This window comes from Myodes glareolus, chromosome X, assembly GCF_982192425.1.
Source record: "Myodes glareolus chromosome X, mMyoGla1.1, whole genome shotgun sequence".
Lineage (NCBI taxonomy): Eukaryota > Metazoa > Chordata > Mammalia > Rodentia > Cricetidae > Myodes > Myodes glareolus.
The window spans coordinates 133,512,386-133,536,136 of record NC_142053.1 but is presented as its reverse complement, the minus strand read 5'-3'; positions in this window follow the sequence as shown (position 1 = coordinate 133,536,136).

The following is a 23,751-nucleotide window of genomic DNA, read 5'->3' as shown; positions in this document are numbered from 1 at the left end:
GAGACAGGTGGATCCTTGAATCTTGCTAACCAGTCAGTATAGCCAATCCATGAACTGTAGGTTCAGGAAGAGACAGTCATTAAAAAGTAAGGTTGAGATGTATTAAGAAAGACACTTGTCCTGGATAGTTTTAATTATCAGTTTGGCACAATCTAGAGTCATCTGAGGGGAAGTCCTTGATTAAGGAATTGCCTAGACCTAATTGACTTGTGGGCATATCTGTGGGGGGCTATCTTGGTTGTTAATTGATACAGGAGGGTTGAGTCAGCAGTAGCCAGCACTCTCCCTAAGTAGGTAGTCCTGGATTGGATAAAACAGCTAGCAAAGTTTGAACCTGTGACTGATCCAGTGAACAGGGCAGCAAGAAGACTTCCTCCAAGGTTCCTGCCTTCATTTCCCTCAATGATGGACTGTGACCTGAAAGTGTAAACCAAATAACCTATTTCCTAATCAATTTTCATTTAGAGTGTTTAATCACAGTAACAGAAATGCAACTACAATATCACCTGACATAGGACCTCTGGCTTCCACGTGTATTTATACTCACACGGACTCATGAACACCTACACACATCACACACACACACACACACACACACACACACACACACACACACACACACCTTCTACTAAAAATACAGAACATACAAATGTATAAAACAAAGCAAGGGCTGGAGAGATGGCTCAGTGGTTAAAAGCAATGGCTGCTCTTCTGGATAATGGAGGTTTGATTCCTAACAACCACATAGTGGTTTACAACTGCTGATAACTTCAGTTGCAGGGCTCCAGACATGCATATGCAGGCAAACACCCACATGCAAAAAATAAAAGTATTTTAAGTATACTGGGAAAGTTAAGAAAACAATAACAGGAATAGAGACAAACCAAGAATCTTAAAGGTGAAAGGCCTTTAGTTTTCTAATCTCTTTCAAATAAATGGAGAAATAAAACTGAAAGGTCTTATTCTAGGTAATAAGTGAAGGGTCAGGGTTAGAACAAAAGTGTTCTCAATTGTTAGCAGATGTTACTGTCTTTGTTTTCAAATCTTAGAACTATCAGAAACTACACACTTAATCTTCAGATGAAAGTATTCAAGGAACATGAAAAATATATTCTAAATAAAAAATTTTAATGAAATGATATGCCCTGAATTGACAAAAACTCGATTATTTCTTCTCATACCTTCTCCTACAAAAACCTGAAGACATCCTTTCAAAACAAAATAGAGAAGTATCCTATTAAAGTAAATGTAAAGAACTTGGATGTTATTCAATCAAGATCACTTTATCAGATCCCTTACTCTGGGTTAGGTACTTTCTAAATTACCCCCAAAGTCTTCCTGAAGTTCCTGTTATCTGTAAATGTAACTTTATAGAAAATAAGACAGAATTCACAAGCAAGTAATAGTTGAGACAGTAATTAATGAGAAAAGGAGAGCAATATTCAAAAACAGATCAGTTTAGAAAATGATAAAAGGTATCATGCCCGAAGTGACAGAAAACAGCCTTGAACCTGTCAGAACAATCAGACTTGAGAAGGAAGGGGTGAAATCTGGTTCTTCGATAGATTCGGGGGAAATTATGCTAGAAACTGTGACTAGCTTTAGGCTTTCTTTATTTGCAGCATTTGTCCTTTCCATGTGTTCTGCTTTCTACACAGGGTCATATTCTGTTTCTAGCTCATTTAAATAAAGGCAAGGCCAAATTAACAAATCAGGTATTAGCTGATAAGAGGAGACTTCACCCCATGGAATTTGTATTTCAAACAAGGTCTCAAAAGGCCAAATAGCTTGAATGTCTAAAGGAATACCTTTAAAAAGGAAAAAGGTCAAACTAAATATCACATTCTGACACCTTCTGTGATATTTTCAAAAGCATGTAAAAGGTTCTTGCTATTGTATAACTGAGAAATACATTATGAAACAAATACTTTACTCTTAGAACATAGCAGCTTACAATTTCAATGACAATAAATTTATCATCCTTATCCATCAAATATGTTAGATAATATTTTAAATTCTGTGAACTAACAATTTTTAAGCAAGATAAAATTAGTTTACAAATTAAACTTCAGGAATCGAGCCTAGCAAAAATTATAGTGTATTATTTAAGTTAAGGGTCACCTGAATTTTCTCTGTCTTCAACCATGTATGACTTTGGACTGTTACTTAATCTTCCACCTCTTTCCTCATCTGTAAAACGAAAGGAACAGAATAGTAACTGCCTCATAATGGTGTTGCAAAATGAGGTAATAAATATTTCTATTTAGCCCGGTGTCTCAGTTACTTTTTCTGTTCCAGTGATAAAATTTCCTGGCAGAAGCAAGGACGGGAGGGATCATTTTGACTCAGTCACAAAAGTAAAGAAGGAAAAGCTGATTTTTGGCTCACAGTTTGAAGATGCAGTCCATCATTGTAGGGAAAAGTCAAGGCAGCAGGTGTTGGAAGCAGTTCATCATGTTGTGTTCACAGTCAGGAAGCAGAGAAGGATGAATGCCAGTATTCAACAAACTTTCTCATTCTTATGCAGTTGAGGACCCAAGCCAAGGAAATGGCACTGCCTACTTTTAAAGTGGGTCCTCCCACATCAATTAACCTAATCAAGATATTCCCCCAACAGGCTGCTCAGAAGCTAGCCTTATCCCTCCATGGGTGTATCTAGAGGCTCATCTCCCATATGATTCCAGACCCTGTCAATTTAACAATCCATACTAAACACCACGTACTGGAATGACCTGTTTTTATTAACAGATCATAGGGCAGATTCTAAAATCAAAGTTGAAACTTTCCTTAGATAATTAACAAAGTAGACAAATTTACTTGCCTTGTAAAAAAATTAGCTGCAAGGAAATTGTAAATAGGATGAAAAAAACAGTCCACAAAATTGAAGAAAAGAATTGTCAGGTGTATGTCCAGAGGGAGAGTGACAAGAATGTGCAAAAAACCTCAAAAACCTAAACACCACAGAAGCAAACAAAAAATAAAAGATAAGTTACAAGCAAAAAGAGAGAGATCTCAAAGGAAAAAATACAAATATACAAATAACTGGGAACACTTTCTATTCAACTTCCTTAGCCATCAGAAAAAAAATCCAAGTTAAAATCTATAAATTTTTGGAAATCATTCTTAGATTTCTCAAAAAACCCTAAAATTAGAACTACTGTATGAAATTATATAACCTATATAATTATCATATGACACCATATAACTCTCCTCAACATATATTCAAAGGACTCTCTACCCTATGACAGGGATACTGCCAACCCATGTTCACTGCTACCCTATTTGTAATACCTTGGAAATAGTGATGAATGGATAATGAAAATATGGTATTTTATTCAGCTGTAAAGAAAAATGAAATTATTAAATTTGCAAGGAAATGAATGGAACTGAAAAAATTGTATACAAAGTGATAACCCACTCCCAGAAAGACAAATATCACATGTTCTTTCCTATATGAAGATACTGATATCTACTTTTTAAGTTCTGCTTGTTGAACATGGAGTATTGATAGAAGCCAGGAAACAAAGGGACATGAAGGGGAGTACCTTGGATGAGAAAAGAAAATAGAACAGTGATAAAAGGAAAATAAAAAGTGAGAATACTGCAGTTGGAAAGGTTTAAGTAGAGAGGTGATGTTTCCTGGGTTGGAGAAGGATTAATAGTCCCAAGTATGAGATGCTCCACAGGACTAGGTCATGGAGAGTCCAGAAGCCTAAAATCATATGAGCGCCCATCGATACTGTTGGTTGCCTAGCAGAACTGGAAGTTAAGGTCATACTAGAAAAGATACTACACACCTTGGCTATAAGAAAGCAGGCTGGCACTGAGCTGGAAACTTTCTTCATGCTGGCTAGCATCTGAACCACCAGAGCCTACTGAGAGAAAAAGGAATCATTGTTGGTCTTAGCTAGCTGTGAACTCTGTGGACTAAAAGTTCAACTTGATGGGAAGATATGCCAGTCTATGCAACAGTATTGTGATTGTTGTAGGGATAATCAACTGCTCTCTAATAGAATTTGAGGCTGTTTCCATCGGGGAAAGGGATAGAGTCAATTCAAGGCTGGTACAGTATGTCAACTTAACACTCAAGATCTGGAGAGGTCAAGCCCAGGCGGGGAACTTACTGCTGATATTTAACTAAACTGACATAGCAGCAACTACCTTCTAAATATATATTTTTATTCACATAGACAAAAGCTGCACATATGCTATTTCTAAGTATTTAAGAAAAATCTAAAAAATGAACATCCTCTTCTAAAAGAAATCAAATCAGTAATTACCTGGATCGAAAGTAGAGGACTTTAAGGAAAAACAGAAATAATCTGTCTTGTTTGTGGTGATTAAATAATTGCATACATTCAATAGAAACCTTATAAAGTAAAGAGTTTAACTTGATGACTTTTTGCACATAAATTATACATCAGTAAATCTATAGTGTTTTAAAGAATGACCTCTGGGAATGGTGGCTCATACATGATCTTAGCACTCAGGAAGCTGAGTCAGTAAGGTTATTGTAAGTTTGATGTCAGTCTAGGCCATCTTAGGTTACAGAGTAAGATATTGACTTTAAAAAAGCTTATTACTATGATAAAAAAGACTATTTACAAATCTTACACCAAGAAACTATTAAAATTGTCTAATTTTAAAAAAAAACATACGTTTTAGTGTACTGATCTCCTAAGATATTATACCTCTTTAAAAAGAAGCAGGTATTCAGAATTATAATAAAATCATTTGTGAATAAATTATATAAAATGATCTTTCTAAAATGATACTCTATTGTTAAAAAATGAAGAATCACCATTTTATTGTAAATGAAGTGCACTATTTCATTGTAACTTACATAATAGACCACTCTTCAGATAAAAGAAATTCTTCCCGACTCAAATATTATATTAATAGATGTACATTAATTTAAAATTCCCTTTCTAGAGCCAGGTGTGGTGATTCATACCTGTAATATTAGCACTGCAGAGGCAGGAGTAAGCAGATTGCTATCAGTTTGAGACCAGCATGAGTTGCAGTCTTAGTTTTCTATTGCTGGAATAAAGACTACGATGAAAAGCAACTTGGGGTTTGTAAGGATTTACTTGGCTTACATATGGCAGGTCACAGTTACTGATGGAAGCCAAGAGAGTAACTCAAGGTAGAGTCCTGGTGGCAAAAACATGGTAGCAGCAGGCAGGCAGGCAGGCATGATGTTGGAGCACTAGTTAGAGATTTTTTTCTGATCCATAAGCAGGGAACAAAGACAGAGAAAGCTGAGAATGGTGAAGGAAGCCTCCTCCAATATAGCCATATGTCCTAAGCTTCCCAAAGGGAATCATGTGTGTCTGAGGTCAAAGGGCTTAGATGACTAGTCTCTTTCTGATTTGCTGTAATCAACACACTTCCCTCTCTTGGGCTGGTTCCACTCTACAGTCCTCTTTGAAAGATATCCCATGGTTCTGACATCCTTGACATCTTGGAGTTTCTAACACAATCCAGGGTTAACTTTCACAGCTTCACAAAATGGCCTCTCAAGGTCTCCATGCAGGAACTCCCAGGCCACATCCCTGACCTCGAGCTTTCCTTAACCGTCGAGGAAGATTCTGTAACTCCTTTACTCCTGTCCCCTTCATGACTCTAAAACCAGAAACACATGACGAAAGCCAAGCTGACAAGTTCTGCCATCAATCTGGGGTAGAACCCAGTTCTCTCGAATTTCATTTGCATAAGCTTTGATTTGTTCTTGTTCTTTGGGGGACAGACAATTTCTTAGGTCTGCTCTTTTCACAAGTTACAGGATTAACTGGGTGGGGTCTTGTCCTGAGGGTACCAATCCTTTTATTCCATTTCTCTTTATATCTTTCAGTACAAACCAAGGCTCTAACATTAAATTGCCTGGTTCTGGTTTTTTTTCCCCTCAAACTGTATATTTTCTATTTCTTTTTGCCTCACTTGTCCTTTTTCATTGTACATCTGTATTAGAGTTATCATTAATAAATGTACAACAGAGTTAATATTAGAATGTCTTGAAACCTCCTCTGCAAATAATTAGACCCAAACTCTTCAATTTAGCTTCAGGTAAATTGCAAAAAATGGCCTCATTCTTTGCTAAAATATCGCAAGAATGATTTCTAACCCAGTTGCTAACATTATTCCCCTCTGAAACCTTTTGAGCTGGATTTCTACTGTATATATTGCTCTCAACCCTACTGTCTTTCAAGATTTTACTAGGATGGCCCACTAAGCCCCCTTTTACAGCATTCAACTGCTTTCCTATCAAAAGTCCAATCCCAGAGAACCTAGACAAAAATGAGGACTCTAAGAGAGATCTAATAGATCTAATCTGCATGGGAAGTAGAAAAAGACAAGATCTCCTAAGTAAATTGGGAGCTTGGGACCTTGAGGAATGGTTGAAGGGGAGGGGAGAGGCAAGGAGGGGAGCAAAGAAAAAATATAGAGCTCAATAAAATCAATAAAAATAGAAATAAAGATGGACATTATATATTTAAAAAAGTCCTCAAGTCTTGCATTTTCCTCAAAAAAAAATCAGCATGGACAAGCTGGTCACAGAAATATCCCACTCCTGGTACCAACTTCTTTCTTAGTTACTGTTCTACTGCTGAGTCAAAGTACCATAACCAAGGCAACTTGTAGAATAAAGCATTTAAAGGCAGCTTATAGTTTCAGAGGGTGAGTCCGATAACCATTATAGTGGTGAGTATGGCAGAAGGAAGACATGATACTGGAACACTAGCTGAGTGCTTGCTTACATCTGACCCACAAGCAAGAGGCAGAGAGAGAGAGGGAAAGAGAGAGAGAGAGAGAGAGAGAGAGAGAGAGAGAGAGAGAACTAACTCTGAATGTTATAGGAATTTATACCTCAAAATTTACACACCTCCTCCAACAAGGCCACACCTTCTAATCTTTCCCAAAGAGTTCCACTAACTAGGGACCAGGTATTTAAACATGTGTTATAGGTGCCATTCTCAGTCAAATCCCACATCATATACTGTCCCTTGTATGTGTATGGTATTAGAACTGACCTCTGAGTATTGCATAATCAATTGGGGGGGCTTTTCTCTGAGGAAGAATATGGATATTTCTCTCACTCTCAAGAGTCCTTGCTTGCTTTATGTAGGGTTGGAGCCCTGTGATATTTCCACCTTTCATGTTAGCATATCTGTTGGTGTCATTCTTGTTGAAATCTTGTTTAAGGCAGCCATGTTGTTGAGACTTTATAAGTATAGCTTCATCCTTAGTTACACACAACACACACACACATATATATGTAAACTATTTATATGTGTATGTGATTTATATATATACACATATATGTGTGTATGTACATATGCATACACATAGTATAATGTATGTGTATATGTATTTTTTAAGAAAATATAATCATGAATTTGAGAGAGAGCAGGGAGGTGCATGGGACATGCTGGAGAGAGAAAAGAGGAGAAAAATGATGAAGTTGCATTTTAATTTTATAAAATAAAAATTAAAAATAAGGAATTTTAAAGAACAATGATAAAAAATACCATAAGAAGAGAAAGTGGACGATTGTAAACAAGGGAGGAAGAGTTGGAATGTTGTGGATCAGTGTTTTCAGGGCTTGACAGGGCTATTACAATAACTCATGAACTCATAGCAACTCTGATAATTTGAACAACACTGAGCCTGTCTATATTCTATTAGAGGCATGTAGGCAATTATAGGCAACTAGCAGTAGCTAAGGAAGAGGGGCACATGAGTCTCCCATGCCAACCTCTCTCCAAGAAGCTATTGAAAGTTAATAGCTGCACAGAGAGGGGCAGTTCTTTTAATAGTGTAGTAATTGATAAGATGCCTGTGCTCCTGTAAAGGACCCCTCTCCTTGTTCATGTAATAAAGTCTAATTAAACTCACTAGGTCACCAAAGTGTAAAATTAGAAGGGAAACTAGTTAGGAAGAGGATCAGCAGAAATGAAAAGGGACAAAAGAGTAATGGGGTGAATATGTCAAAATACTTTATCTACATTCGTAAGCACCACATTGGGCTGCCATCTGTCTTAAGCCACCTTTGGGGGTGGCTTCTGACACAACTACCATGCCAGGTTCATATGTTCCAGAGTAGGGGTGCAAGGATTCGAAATGGTAGATAGGAGAAACAGAGATATGGAAGAAGCACAGAGACAAAGGATAGTACTGGGAGGGCAACTCAGCGATTACTGAATGCTGAATTCACCTGTGTTTATTTTTCGTACACTTTTATACCCAATACAAAAGGGCAAAAGACTTCTTTAACATGACACAAAGGACAACCAGAACAGTCATTTGTTTCAATACCATCAAGCCATTATTTCCTGAATAAAGCAAATGCTTTGGGCCAGATATGCAGTGAGTACACCCTAGACCCAGTAACCTGTAGGCAGTCACTCCCTATGTCAAACTTCTTGTTTTAAAAGAAGGAGCAGAAATAGGCTTGAATTCTCTGACCTTTGGTCAGGGTAGAGCATATTCACCTCTATGGGCCATCTTAATGTCCAAAATACCAAGTAACCACACCCTAAGTCAGAGTGTAGTCAAACTTCTTGTCAACAACTCTGAAAGAGCAAAGATAAGCTCATACTCTATGACCTTTACTCAAGGTGGAACAGGCTCACATCTGTGTGTGTCTCTACAATCTACATGTATAAAAACATCATAATGAAACGCATCAGTATGTCTATTAAGATATGCTAATCAAATATTAGACAATTTAAAAAACTAGTTTAAAAATAGTTGATGCATGAAAATTTGGGCATGTACATTAAGTGATTACATATTTTATAAAAATGTTTCTCACTTAATTTATTTTACCAGTAAATTACTCTAATACATTTAAAATAACTAAATTTGCATCAGGAATATGGTAGAGCAGAAAGACCAAGCTCTCCTTTCCCCCATGGAAATACTGATTTGATATATATATGGACAAATTATTTTTGTGGAAATTTCAGCAATAAGTTAAAAGTTACTTAACCCTGGGAGAAGATGAACCCAGCATATTAAAGCAGAAAAATCCAAGAAACATTCTCATCATGATTTCTACTCCTAGGATAAAGCCAAAGGAATGGAAAAAAACATAAAGGCCCCATCTTTTTCATAAGGAGGGTAAATATTGAAGACCAGGCATCCAAAAATGCATGCTGCCCATGTTGTAACATCTGATTCAGCCTCTGACAATACCTGGCATACTCAAGATTCCTGGAACGCCAAGTGAAAATAATTTGGTTTGGAATTTCTTAGAACTACTACATATCCCTTTTCTGATTCAGCAGAAGACATGGGGACCCTGAAATTCTAGGGGATCTCTGTGAAAAGAAAGAGATTGTGTCCATCTGATATTCCAACTATGACAGGGTCTTGTAGTTAGTTTTTTTACTCTTTGGGGGCCTACCAGCCAGCTCCCAAATAAATACACAGAGACTTATTCTTACTTATGAATATCTGGCCTTAGCTTGGCTTGTTTCTAGCCAGCTTTTCTAACTTAAATTATCCCATTTCTGTTTAACTACCTTTTGCCTCTGGGCTTTTTTTCGATTTACTTATTTATTATGTATACAGTGTTCTGTCTGTCTGTATGCTTGCTGGCCAGAAAAGGGCACCAGATCTCATTACAGATGGCTGTGAACCACCATGTGGTTGCTGGGAACTGAACTCAGGACCTCTGGAAGAGCAGTCAGTGCTCTTAACCTCTGAGCCATCTCTCCAGCCCCCTGCCTCTGGGCTTTTTACCTTTCTTTTTTCATTATATCTTTCTTTTCTTTTCACTCCTTGACTGGCTCTGTGACTAGGTGGCTGGTCCCTGGCATTCTCCTTTATTTTGCTGTGGAAACTCCTCAGCCAATAGCTGTTAAGACACTGGACCACTTTGGGTGTGGTCAAATGTTCTACATGTACAGATATAAAAATGTGCTTGGGCTCCTTTCCTGCTGGATTTGGTTCCTGTTCCCTGCTCATGCAAAGAACTGCTGATCTGTTAGTCTACCCCTAAGTAAAAAAAAATTGAATTGGATAATAGGTAGATTAGTGTGAGTTTACTCACATTAATAATAATAGTGAATAATAGAGTGAATACTTGTGAGCTATTTATAGACAATTTACAATGGTATAGATTCTTGTATATTAACATAAATTAAAATTATGTTTGTTATATTGAATACACGTCTATTTCTGTTTACAAGATTTGTACACATATTCAAAGTTATTTTGTCATATTGTATGTATGCATGTTTTGACCTCTGCTTAAGATATTTTGTATATTGATGAAATTTTAGGATATATTTATCATATTGCAGTATACATTTCTAATTCTGATCAAGATACTTGTATATTTTTACATTTTGAGGTCATTGTCTTCATTTACTTCACATTTGTTTAAAAATTGTTTATATTCTAATATAAAGTCTTAGTTTTTAAGCTATATAGATTAAGAATTAAAGGTCAATAGTCATCCATGTTGTCATACTTAAAGTTAGACTAATCAGATTCTTTAGATACATAAAGATTGTATTCTGCATATACAGGTAATCTTCAATCACCTCAAAGAACTGTAGAATATGGTATTTAAATAACCCCAAACTTTAACTTTATTCTCTAATTCCCTCTCTTAGGTCAACATGAAATCTAAAAGACATATGTGGGGCTGCAGAATATTTTACTTTTCTTGCTGTGACCAGTTACTGACAAGAGGAAACTTAGGAAAGGAACGGTTTATTTTGGATACAATCTATCAAATCTATGATGGTGGAAAATCATTGGTTTGTGAAGTGTTACACTACACCCACTATCCGGAAACAGGAGTAGATGAATGCTAGTTCTCAACTCACTTTCTCGTTTTTATTCAGTACAGTACCTCAGTTTCATGCTACACACATTAACGGATGCTTTTCCACCTTAAGTAAAACTTTTCTAGAAACATCCTCATAGACATACCCAAAAATGTGTTCTAGGTGATTCCAAGACCAGTCAAGTTGACAACCAAGATTTACCATCACAGATACGAAAAACACTTTTCTTTCTTCATGGTCCTCATATGCAGAATCAAAAACCTTAAAGATGCTCCGACAACTTTAAGAGAAATCATGTAGAGAGTTGGTGAGAGGGTATAGGGAAGGTTGATAAATGACAGGATGGGCTAGCTACATCTGATCCTTGGAGCTAAAGGGAGACCCTTTGGGTATATTACCATGGGTATTATTCTCTCACTGAGAATTGAAGTTTGAGATGGGGAGCACTCAACTTACAACAGGAACTTAACACACACACACACACACACACACACAGGGAATAGACATGTCTGTTGATGAGTCATGATACTTTCCTTCTATTCCCTCTTCTAGATAGAAAACAAGTTCTCTATATCAGCTCTGTATATTAGAGGGTCTAACACCATTGGGATCACCCCCAAGAAACTGGGATACCTCTGAGGGGATGATGAAGAGATGCGGTCATCTAGCAGCATTCATAAACATAATATCATTCCTCAGTTGGAGCTTTTCTGCAAATGGGAAGAAAAATAGTATGATATTAATTACATAAAGATAGTTTTTGTTCCTTAGAGATTGAATACCAAGATATTTATGATAAATGTAAAGATGACTTCCTTATTTTATCTTACTACTACTTACATAGAGTTTTCCAGAAGCTCGGGTGGTCCTCATTAATTTGATGTCCTTCAAGAATAAGACTCTTGAGACTTCCTCTGTCCCCTGAGTAATACCTATTTACACCATTTACAACCATTATTAATGATACTACCCAATCTAGAGGGTACTCATTTATGACCTATGTAAAAGTTATAAATTAGGTTCCAATTCAGATAATTTATTCTTGTGGTCAAGTCTCTCTTACAACCTACATACTTCTCATTCATTCAAAACTCAGTGGGGAACAAAATTAGATATAAACTGATCTCATAATATAATGGAGATGATTAGACTTTTTTTTTACAAAGATTAAATATCACAGGATGGTCATTTAAGACCATGCCTTCACCTGTGGAGTAAGTTTTGTTTGTTTGTTTGTTGTTTTGCAAGGTATATATTTTGCCTCTGATTGCAAAGAATATTTATAGTGAAGTAAAAATGGGACTACTAGAAAATGAATAATTAGAAAGATATCAACTTTAGGCAGCTATGTCCTAGAACCTCAAAACAAAGAAAGGGCCTAGTTTTCAAGGCCACAGATACTGGGAACAAGAAAGAAATCCTGCCTAATACAGCCTAACTAATGTGTGATTCCCCTCTGTATGCTATGAATATGTTTTATTGCCATTGGTTAATAAAGAAGCTGCTTTGACCTATAGCAGGGTAGAATATAACCAGGCTGGAATAGATATGTATAGAGAGTAGGTGGAGTTAAAGAGACACCATGTAGCTGTCAAAGGAGAAGAGCACATTGAAACCTTACCAGTAGTCCACAGCTTTGTGGTGATACACAGATGAATAGAAATGGGTTAATTTAAGATATAAGAGTTAGTTAATAAGAAGCCTGAGCTAATAGGCCAAATAATGTTATCATTAATATAGTTTCTGTGTGGTTGTTCAGGTCTGGGCAGCCAGGAAAACAAGATACCGACCATTCTGGGTCATGGATCTACATGAGACCTTAAAAAGCTTTTTTTTTTTTTTAAAAAAAGAAGGATTTCTAGACCTGCAAAAATGGGAGCCAAGTGCAGATTTTTGGTAGCCACATTTTTTTTAGATAGGCTCTGTTTGCTGGCAGTCAGCAAATGCATAGCTCCTTTAAAAGAAGTCTTCAAGAGTCAGCATTAGCAGCAAAAACTGTGTGACTACTTTGAGAAACAGCATCCTGGTTCATGCTGGCAGCACAGCATCTGGCTCTTTTGGGAGGTTCTGCACTTAAATGGGCTTTGTGAGAAACATGCTACTAGTTGCTTAATGGCAACATAGACACATTGCATCCCTGGACCTGGGGTGGTGAGCATGGTTCACAGAGGCTGTGAAAATGTCTCCATCATATTGGATTTGGCGAAACCAACAGGCATGGCTGCGGAATTGGTCCTAGCCACACCTGCTTAACATTTTTTTAAAAGCCACTTCTGGTCAGAAAATGACTGCAGACATGCAATAAAGACATACTCAGACAAAAATAAACCCCTGAATGGGCCACAGAGTGTTTAAAAAATGTGCATATGCTTGGGAGAGAGAGAAAAAAAGAGTATAGACAGTTATAAAAAGAAGTAAATAGTTTTAAAAATAAAACAGTTTTTACAGAGACAATAAAAGTAATATGAAAGCGTACAGACAGCCGTAGATTAAAGGAGTAAAGAAAAAAGTCATGTAAAGATGGAAAATACACAGCAACTCTGGATTATGTGTATTATTGTGTCTTCTTTGAATTTTTTGACTCTGAATAAGGTAAATACAGAGAGACATTTCATTGTACAGGATGCTAAGTTAAACCAACATAAAGATATCTTGACTTCAAAATTTGAATCTATAGATATGTTACTTTGGAAAAGAGATTCTGCTTTTGTTTCCACAGGATATGATAACCTGTGAATTCCTTCCAGACTAGTATGGTTTGATGGAACAAAACCCCTGAAAGGTCTCTGAGATCCCTAAAAATATTTGGCCCAACAAACAGCAGGGAACAGTTTGGAGAAAACTATACCCAAATTCACAAAATGATCGTTTATAAATTTTGTTTTCATTTAAAGGGGATTGATTATAAAACGTTAAATGGTCTCAGTTAATCTCTTTCTAAAAAGAAATAAGGGGAATATGATATAGAGATGAATACTTTGCATTGGTTTGGATCTTGGTATATTGATTCATATTTAAATTTGATTTTGTTATACTGTATATACATATTTCTATACTTGTTTAAGGTATTATATTTATACAGCTCATTTAAAATGTAATATATAATTAAATTAGATTAATAGTCATTCATAATAGTCAAACTTGTAGTCATATTAGGTTTTCTAGATATATAGAGATATCTTCAAACCTTTCAAAGACCTACAGAATACGGCATTTAAAATGTTTTAAGAATTTAGACTTTTCTCAACAGTGAGACACGTCTTCTTGCAGTGCCAATCTACTTCAAGAGGATGATGGGCATCGAAGAGGCTCCTTATGGAGCTTGTTAGCCATTTAGGGCAAGAAACTGATCTTGTCTGGACTGCTTGATGGTATGCTGTATGAGCTGGACTTGCAGGACCCACAGAAAAATGACTGACTGCTGAACTTGCATAAAGAAGAAGAGACAGTCCTTCAGGGTTCCTGCTTCATAAATCTACTAGACATTCTGCGGGACAAAGAAGAAAGTGAATGATAAACTGCCAATATAGGTGAAATGGTCTTTGAAATTTACTATTTCACGGAAAAGTCTGCCATATACTATGTACTGGGCCTGGAGGATGAAGATGGTTGCTTCAATGTGACAAAACAACTTTGGGAGACTGTCTAGGCAGAGACATGTCTCTGTCAATTCTAGAACTTTGGAAGCTGTTTACAGTGTACTTTCTGTTTACTTAAGTAATGTTATATTTTTCTGAGGTCTTTGATAGATTTGAAGAGAGATAGCTATTTTTATAGTTTTCCTTAGTTATAATAAAAGATAAATTATATATAAAACTTTAGACTCACAAGGATAAGCCAGATGATATAGTATTTTCCTTAATTTGACAAATGTAAATGAACTAAATATTGTAACTATAATGTTTACTTGGTAACTGTTTTGTATTAAAGTTAAACCTTCCTTTTTATTTAGACAGAAAAGAGATGATGTGGAATTCCTCTCTGTGTGCTATGAATATGCTTTATTACCATTGTGTGAAAATGTGTTGCTGTGATTGGTTTAATAAAGAGATGAACAGCCAATAGTTATTCATGAGATAATGGTGGGATTTCTGGGCTGAGAGAGGAGATGGGAGAAGTTAATCAAGGTGCAGAGGAGATGCCAACAAGACATGGAAGGAGTCAGACATACAAAATGAAAGGAAGGTAAAAAGCCACATAGTAAAATATAGATTGGTAAGGCTAATTTAAGTTACAAGAGCTAGTAGAACACGGCTAAGCTAAGGCCAAGCTTTCATAATTAAGTCATCTCTGGGTCATTATTTGGGAGTTGGCAGTTCAAAGAAAGATTCACTACAGAGGAGCACCTAAGGCATGCTGGGCAACTGATGCGCAATAAGACCGTATCTGTCTCCTATAGTCTTATAGTCTCTCTCTCCCAATTATTTGGGGTTTTCAGGGAGGAAAAGAGACCTCTAAGTTATCTACTGTCCCATGGCATAACAGGCTTTTGCCTTCATACTTTATTTTTTGATGGATATACTATGTCTTTTATGCAAGGCCTAATGCTATATTCTATGTTCTCATTGACATATTTTTTAATTATTGTTTGAATAGGCATGGTCATGACTGCTTCTTCTTGCCACTTTAATAGAATTGCAAAGGGTGTTCTTTATTTTCAGTTCCTGGCTTCTTCAATGGCTAATCAAATTTTCTTCTTTCATTATTGAACAGATTCCATTTCAAATGGTTACTCAGCAGAGACATTGGCCTATCTCCCCAAGATAATATATTCTATACTAGACCAAACGGGACAAATCTTTTGTATAACATTCCTATCAACAAAATAAGCCATAACTTATACTGCTTCCATAGCCTCTTTATTGCTATTTTAATTGGTCCTTGCTCTTTCCTTCCTGGTCCAATTGATGTCTTCTAGACTGCAAGTACTAAAGCTTTGGGGCCTGTCCTGGAACTAGCTCTTGTAGACCAGCCTGGTCTTGAACTCACAGAGATCTGCCTGCTTCTGCCTCACAAGTGTTGGGATTAAAGGTGTTCACTACCACTGCCTGGCCTCCATCTTCTTTCAATAGGGAGCCCCTGGATATCCATGACAGCAATAGATCTGTATCTAGTAAGATTTAGAACACCTTAAATCCTAGGCCTGTGAACGCCCTCCAGTAAGAAGTAGACATGATGTCATCTGCTTCTCTAAGAACATTTGAAGTTTCTAGTTCTCAAAGGAGAATGTTTGGTAGAAATAACATATAGGCCATGGAGAAATGGGGCTGTTGAAAAAGTTCTGTTGTTTAATCTTAGCTCTGCCTATGACAACAGGGTCTCTGAGGCAACAAATGGTCATAAGAGTGGGTCGTGATATCTGATGAGCAAGTCATGAGATCATGGAAAACCCTAGTTCAAACTTGTTGTGGAAGGGAATATATAATACAGATAGATAAACTTTTAAAATACTTCATTTTAAACACACCAATAAAAGGAGAGAGGAATGGATGGTTTGATTCAGTGGCAGAGAAAATGTCAAAAATAAAAGGAAAATAGTTTGGGACATAGTCTCAGACAATCATACTAGTATGTCCCAGTGTTCTTTACTCTAATAAAAAAATAAAATGATAAAGCCATGCATGATGTCTCATGCCTGCATTTCTAGCGCTTTAGAAGCTAGTACAAGAGGATCCTTGAGAGTATGAGGTTTATCTTGAATACACAGTGCATTCCCACCAAGGCCAGAAAAGAGTATTAGATCTTATTGAGCTAGAGTTACAGGCAGTTGTGAGCCACTCAGCATGAGTGCTGAGAACCAGACTCTGGTCCTCTGGAAGAGGAGTTCATACTCTTAACCTCTGAACAGTTTTTCCAGTCCTCATTGTGAGGTCCTTTATTGCTCACTGATAGTCATTGTTTTACGCTGATTCTTTTCTCAAGTTCAGAATCGGCTAGTACCCCAATGTACTTCATTTTCAAAAAATTCAACTCTAAGAAGTTCTCTGAAATATGTGTCTCTGATCGTTAAAACTGCAAAAAATTTCCAGAACTCTAGTGAAAAAATTAAAAAGCTCAGGGATTTATAACACTCCTCACCTAAGTCAAGTACAATCGGGGTCAGTAACATGGGGCTAAGTGAACTGATTCTGAGGAGAATGACCATAGTTTTATGGCCTTCCCATTCAAGACCTTTCTGTTCTGTTAATGTTTTTCCCCAGGTTAAAAATTTCCACCTTTCTCTCAAGCTGTCTGTAACACATAGAATTTAGTTAGGTATACCTTTGGCAAGTAAAAATTAAGCATTCTTTTTCTTCCTGTTTGCTCTAGAATTTTAAAATTCTAATTATCAAGGTAATTAATTATTTGTATAAACTTCAATAAGAATCTTTTATAATAGTACACAACTGAAAACAATAATTGCATTATCAAGGCTTTGGTTGAATATCATATTACAAAATGACGTATGCAACATCAGATATGATAAGAAAAATATAAGAAACTAAAGTAGATTTTATAGAACCAATACTTATAAATGACCTCTCAGAATATTAGGATGGCACTTGGTTTGTGGGGTTCCTACATTACACATTAGAGAGTCACTCTCTGGCATTTCCAGGAATGTCAGAATACACACAGAAATCTCAACAGCAGAGATATTTGCTCCATATATACCTATTGTAGCTAAACTCTGATGACAAGTAATTTACTTAGCCTTTTAGTGTTAAGAGGCTTCTAAACATCAGATTTAGTTTTTAAAAAAATTATTTTATTTTATGTGTATGAGTATTTTGCTTGCATATATGTCTGTGCAACTCATGTGAGCACTGCCCACAGAGACCAGAAGAAGATGTCTGACCCCCTGGAACTGAAGTTGAAGAAGATGATAAACTACCATGTGAGTGTTGAGAATTGAAACCAGGTCCTCTCCAAGAGCAGCAAGTGCTCTTAACATCTGAGCCATTTGTCCAAACCCTAACGTGATATTTCTCATGGAAAGTTTCAGTAGTTCTGAGTAATGATGGTACATGCCTGTGATTTCTGAACCCCTGGAGGCTGAAGAAGGATGAATGTAAATTAAACTCTAGCCTGGGTTACATAGTGAGACTCTTATCAACTACAATCAGCCAAACAAAAAGTTTTCCAACTTTGAAAGTCCTGTGTGACCAATTGCCATTCTTACTGCTCTTATATAATAATCAGCCCAAAATCTAATGAGAGCAGACCTCATTTTCAAACAAGAATCAAAAGGGAAATTAAAGTCTTTTTAATGAAGAGTTACAGACACATGCCATCTGTGTGTCTAAAGGTAAGTTTTCCAAGTGGAATTCGAATTTATCCTGGTGTAGGAAGGTAGCTATATAGTAGCTTCTCTTCCAGGGTGCATGATGTCATCAGATACAGATGGCTAAGCTTACAGTACCAGGCATTAATGTCCTCCAGTTGAGAGGGTCTTAAGTTCAATTAGACAGCTGTTGGTTACTGTCACAATAGCAGTGCCACTATTGCGCCATTGGGAATAGATTGCCAGGCTGTTCATTGTGGTGCTTTGTAGGCTTGACAGCTGGATAGCACTATAATTGCTCTTCTTCTTTGGCAGCTTGCATAGCACCTTCTGATAATATGAAAACAAGTGCTTAGGGAGGAGGCTTCCAGGTCAGTTTCAGATGGATTTCTTCAAGTTCCGTGTCTAAAGCATGGGATATCTTCAGCAATAGGGTCTTACCTTCAAGTTCTGGGAGGTAATCTCAAATGATGGCAATAAACATTTTGGAAGTCACTTGGACACACATCCTTAGCCAACAAAAAAAAAGATGAGGTTTCATCCCTCATCCAAAAAGCTTCTCTGTGTAACAAAGAGAGACTACTACAGAGATTCATAACTGGTTAAAATGAAGAGAACAGTGACTGTGAGTTCCCCACCCTCAGCTGATACATTACAGCACAGCTCCTACACCTGACTTGAAAAAAATGGAGGAAGAAATGTAAAGATTATATGAGCCAGAAGACCAGGGCATCTTCTCTGAGATACTCTTCTAGACATGACATCTCAACGATTTTGTTGCCTAAATAATATCTGCATAATGACACCAGTCAACAGGCTAACATGGATGGTGAAATTTCTCACCACCCCCACCCATAGTCAAAAAGCTACAGACCACCAATGGATGCTGAAAGAGGGAGAATCAGTTTTCTCCAGGGATGAGAATATTAATATTAATAGCAATATTAATGGACTCACTAGGGTCTGTATGTACACAGTAATAATGATAGAAAATGTTATGAATTTAAGAGGTAGTGGGGGAACATGGGAGGAGTTAAGGGAGAAGGGGTGCAGTAATGATGTAAATATGATACTCATATATAAAATTCTCAAAATTAAAAATAATAAAATAAATTAAAAGGAGGCATAGTATAAGGAGAAAATTTGTTTCAGTGGGACACAGTTCTAGTTTCCTTGTTGTTACTGTGATAAGTCATTCTGACCCCAAGAAATTCAGGGAGGAAAGGAATTATTTGGCATATATATACTTTCAAGTCACAGCACATCATTAAGGGAAGTTAGGGAAGAAACTCAAGCAGGAGCTTGAAGCTGAAACTGGGGAGGAACACTTGTTCTTGAGTCAATGCTTAGCTATGTTTCTTATACAGACCAGGACCACCTGCCTAAGGATAGCACTGTCCACAGTTGTCTGAGCCCTTTCGCAACTATGAACCATCAAGACAGTTCTCCACACACATACCCACATGCCAAATTGAGTTGGGCAGTCCCTTAAATGATATTCCTTTCTCGAGTGGATCCAAGCTAGATCAAGTTGACAATTAAAGCCTATAGCACAACCTTATAAATTCCTAACTACTTTTGCCTCCTCCAAATACCAGTTTACACTGTTTCACAACTCTCCTGATTTTGCACCTCTGAAAATTAACCTCTTTTCTACAAACATTCAAGTTAAAGCTAGGTGACACAATATGAATTTAAAGTGAATCAAAGCAACAGGTCATGCTCAGACAACCCTCATCCCTACTGCTGCGTAAAGGCTCAGATAATCCATCAGAATACAAAGAAGGCATTCAAAGTGCAAAACAGGAAATTAAGCAGAAATTGTCACTACCATCTCAAGATGCTTTGATCTCAGTCTAAAACTAATGCCTGCTTCCCTATGGATGCAAAAACTGACTTTGCAACGTTAACTTTGTGTTTCATTTGTCGTCATAGAAATACTCATGTGTAAATGTCTGTTACCTTGTAGCATCCAACAAAACCATCTAGAAGCCAATCTTTACAGTTGTTTCGGCTAAGCCTTAATGGACTAAAGCTGCATCCAAACAAGAATTGGATTTATTATGTTCAAAAAAGAACCTAAATTCTCTTTTTTTCATGAAGAAAAAGGAAAACTGGCAAATACTCTCCTTGAATGAAAACAGTCTCAGCAGAACCCTCTGACCAAGTAGGATGGACTTCGGGCTTCAATCATTGGCTTTACAAAATCTAGTTCAAGCAAGAATCCTGCTAAGTTAGTGTTTTCTAAGGTTGTGATCCTTTTTTATTGAGCTCCACATTTTTCTCTACTCCCCTCCCTGCCTCTCCCCTCCTCCTTCAACTCTCCCCCAAGGTCCCCATGCTCCCAATTTACTCAGGAGATCTTGTCTTTTTCTACTTTCTACTTCCCATGTAAATTAGATCTATGTAAGTCTCTCTTAGTGTCTGCATTGTTGTCTAAGTTCTCTGGGATTGTGGTTTGTAGGTTGGTTTTCTTAGCTTTATGTTTAAAAACCACCTATGAGTGACTACATGTGATAATTGTCTTTCTGTGTCTGGGTCAAAATGTTTTCTAGCTCCATCCATTTTCCTGCAAAATTTAAGATGTCGTTTCTTTTTTCTGCTGTGTAGTACTCCATTGGTTGTGACCCTTTAATATAGTTCTTAGTCAGGCCAGGGAAGATAGTTTGTCAGGTAAAAGTGATTTTGGTAGCCAAGGATGGGTTCCCCTCCACTAATTTTGGACTTGGCAGTTTAAACAAAGAAAGGGGAGGTGATTGCTCCACAGCTTTAGGTAAAAATGTTCAAGACTGACTTTGAATGTATCACTAGCCTGTACTGGTCAGCCAGTGGGACAAAATGCTATGTCAGGAGGAAAAGGAAGAAATTGGAGTTTGCCATCTTTAGTACTTATCAATGCCTGCCTTTCCTATCTCTCTGCCTGTCAAAGATCTAGCTAGCTCCTGGTCATTCATGGCCAGATCCCACCAACCCCCTACTTCTCTATTGTAAATCACCATTTGTTCTCCTTGGAGTGGACCCCAGTCTCTCTCCCACTATAAAACCTTAAGCAATAGTTCATATATCTACAGTATTCACTCCTTGTTAACATAAAGATGTACTTACTTCTTAATTCACTCTAGCTTTCCTTCAACCTGTGCTGACTTTCTCAGTAGCCAGGAGATCTCATTGTCTTTCCTTTTAACTCCCATAACAGAAGAAATATGGTACCTAAAGTCATACAAACTATAGGTACTTTCCTCTTTTTAAAAGAAATATCCAAGTCAAGCAAGAGAGACAGCTTTCAACTTTCTCAGTTAGAGAAATACTATATTGAGATGATGGCTCTGGATTGCTTTGAAGTGGAGAAACGCAAGGGTCCTTGTTCAAATTGCAAATCACTGAGAACCAGAAAGAAGAGTTGAACTAGTGGGGTGGTAATGGAGTTAAGATGACCAAAAGAGATGATCACAGCAAGCCAGCAGCAATGAGAGAAGGAGAAAGGGTTAAGAAGAAAACACTGTTGTGGTGAGGAGGATGAGAAGAGCTTCCCTGCCACAGGGAACAGTTAAGGGATGAGGTCATGTTGGTGTGAGAAGTAGTTGTACTGGGCTATTTCTCCTCTAAGATCCAGGAGATTTCCACACACAAATGTCTTCGGTAAATTTATCTGAGGGTAAAGAGAATCACAACAATGAGAAATTGGAAAGAAGATCCCGCCAGAGGCAGAGCAAACTGGGAGAAATGGCCTTTCAAATCTTAGCCAAGAGTGGGCCTACCCCATAAACAGGCCTGGCCATCTGTGAGGATTCTTAGATATAAGGGATGAATGACAAGCATAAGCACCATTTAATTTGAGCATCCTCCCACAAACCCTTCTTACAAGTATGCTGCTTATAATGCATCGAAGAACTGAGAGGGAAGAAAGTGACAGAAAGCTTGAAAATTACTTCAAATATCGGGTAATTGTCAAAAGAAGCGGCATGTAATACTTGACATGACTCATTTAGGTGGGAGGTGACAGTGAATAAAATTAAGAGGTCTGAAAAAATGTGATATTTTCTTTAAAGAGATATATAATCATAAAGGAAAATGCCATAAAATCTGCATATGCACCTAAAACGCTGACACATTATGGACAGAAAGAATGTACTGATGAAATAGTTTGTGTTTATGAAAGGCCTATTTATTATAAGGATTACTTGTACCAGTAACATTTGATCCATTCAGATGTGTGATTGATGCATTCGAATCATTTCAAAATATTAGAAAACATGCAAGACTAATGAATTTAATGGTAGTTTAAGCCTACCAAAACAGTTGGCCTTACCATCAAAGAAAACCAAAATCATAGTACAGGGATGGCTAAGATAAAATAGAAATGAAGATATTTTTCCACTTCAAGTAATTTCAAGTGATTAATTTCTTAAGATAGGAAGTACAATTCAAATTGACTTTAGAAGCTTATTTTATATTTGAAAATGGTTTGGTCTTCTATGTGGCTTAGATTAACATGATAAACTTGTATAGTAAGTGGCTGAAAATGCAAACTTACATTTTAAAGATACTTTAATAGAGAGCAAAAAACTTGTGGTGGTTTTACCTTCCCAGTAAATCACTGGTTAAAGGCCCCTGGGTTCCTTCCCCAGAGTACAGGGTAAACTTGCCTCCTTGGCCACAGACACAAAACAGAAACAGCAATGAGGCAGAGAGCAGCTGTAGTAGCTACACATGATCTTCTGTGTGTGTGTGTGTGTGTGTGTGTGAGAGAGAGAGAGAGAGAGAGAGAGAGAGAGACAGACAGACAGACAGACAGACAGAGAGACAGAGAGACAGAGAGAGAGACAGAGACACAGAGAGAGACAGACAGACAGAGAGAGAGAGAGAAGTTAAAGAAACAGAAACTCCAATTGATCCATTGAAAAAATTCGTCTAATCCTACCACTGATTCATAGCAATGACATAGACTGCTATCAAAGATAAGAAAATCCTTCTGCAACCTTCCCTAAAGTTTTATTTGCAAAAATAGCCTCGAAAACATGTATACAATTGCATGAGGGAATGATTTACTTCCCCAGACTCTGGCATTTACCCTTTATTACAATAATTTAATCATGTTTCCCCCTCCCAGGAAGACTCTTATCATTGCCCTATCACAGAGTCACCATACACCTTAAACAAGAGATAGTATAATAAACACTGTAATCATATATATCTACTAAAAGGTTCCACAAACTTTCCCATATCATTTTTTCTTATGTTGATTTTTATGTAAAATATGACATCCTTATCTAAGTTATATTATGTATTAAGCACCTATATTTCACCCAAAATATTGCTTGTAATCATTAGCCATTGATTGAGTCAAGGTCCTGATTCAGTTAACCACTGGTTATATCAAACCCTGATCCAATAAAGCACTGAGTAGGTATGCCACTGTTAGGATCAACATCAGATTAGGTCAGCCTCAGTTTGGAGAGCCCTGAAACAATTAGCTCTAGTAAAATAAGGCACTGTCAATCCCCTCATTAGATTAGCCAGCACTTAGATCAAAACCCTGATTTGTAGCACTATTTATCAGATTAAGCACTCTTTAGACCAAGCTCTGACTGGACCAATCTTGGATCAGGCTGGTAACTGAGTGTATTAGCTCTTGATCAGGATCAAATGTGTAAATATACACACTTTTATAAGCAGAGGGGGAGT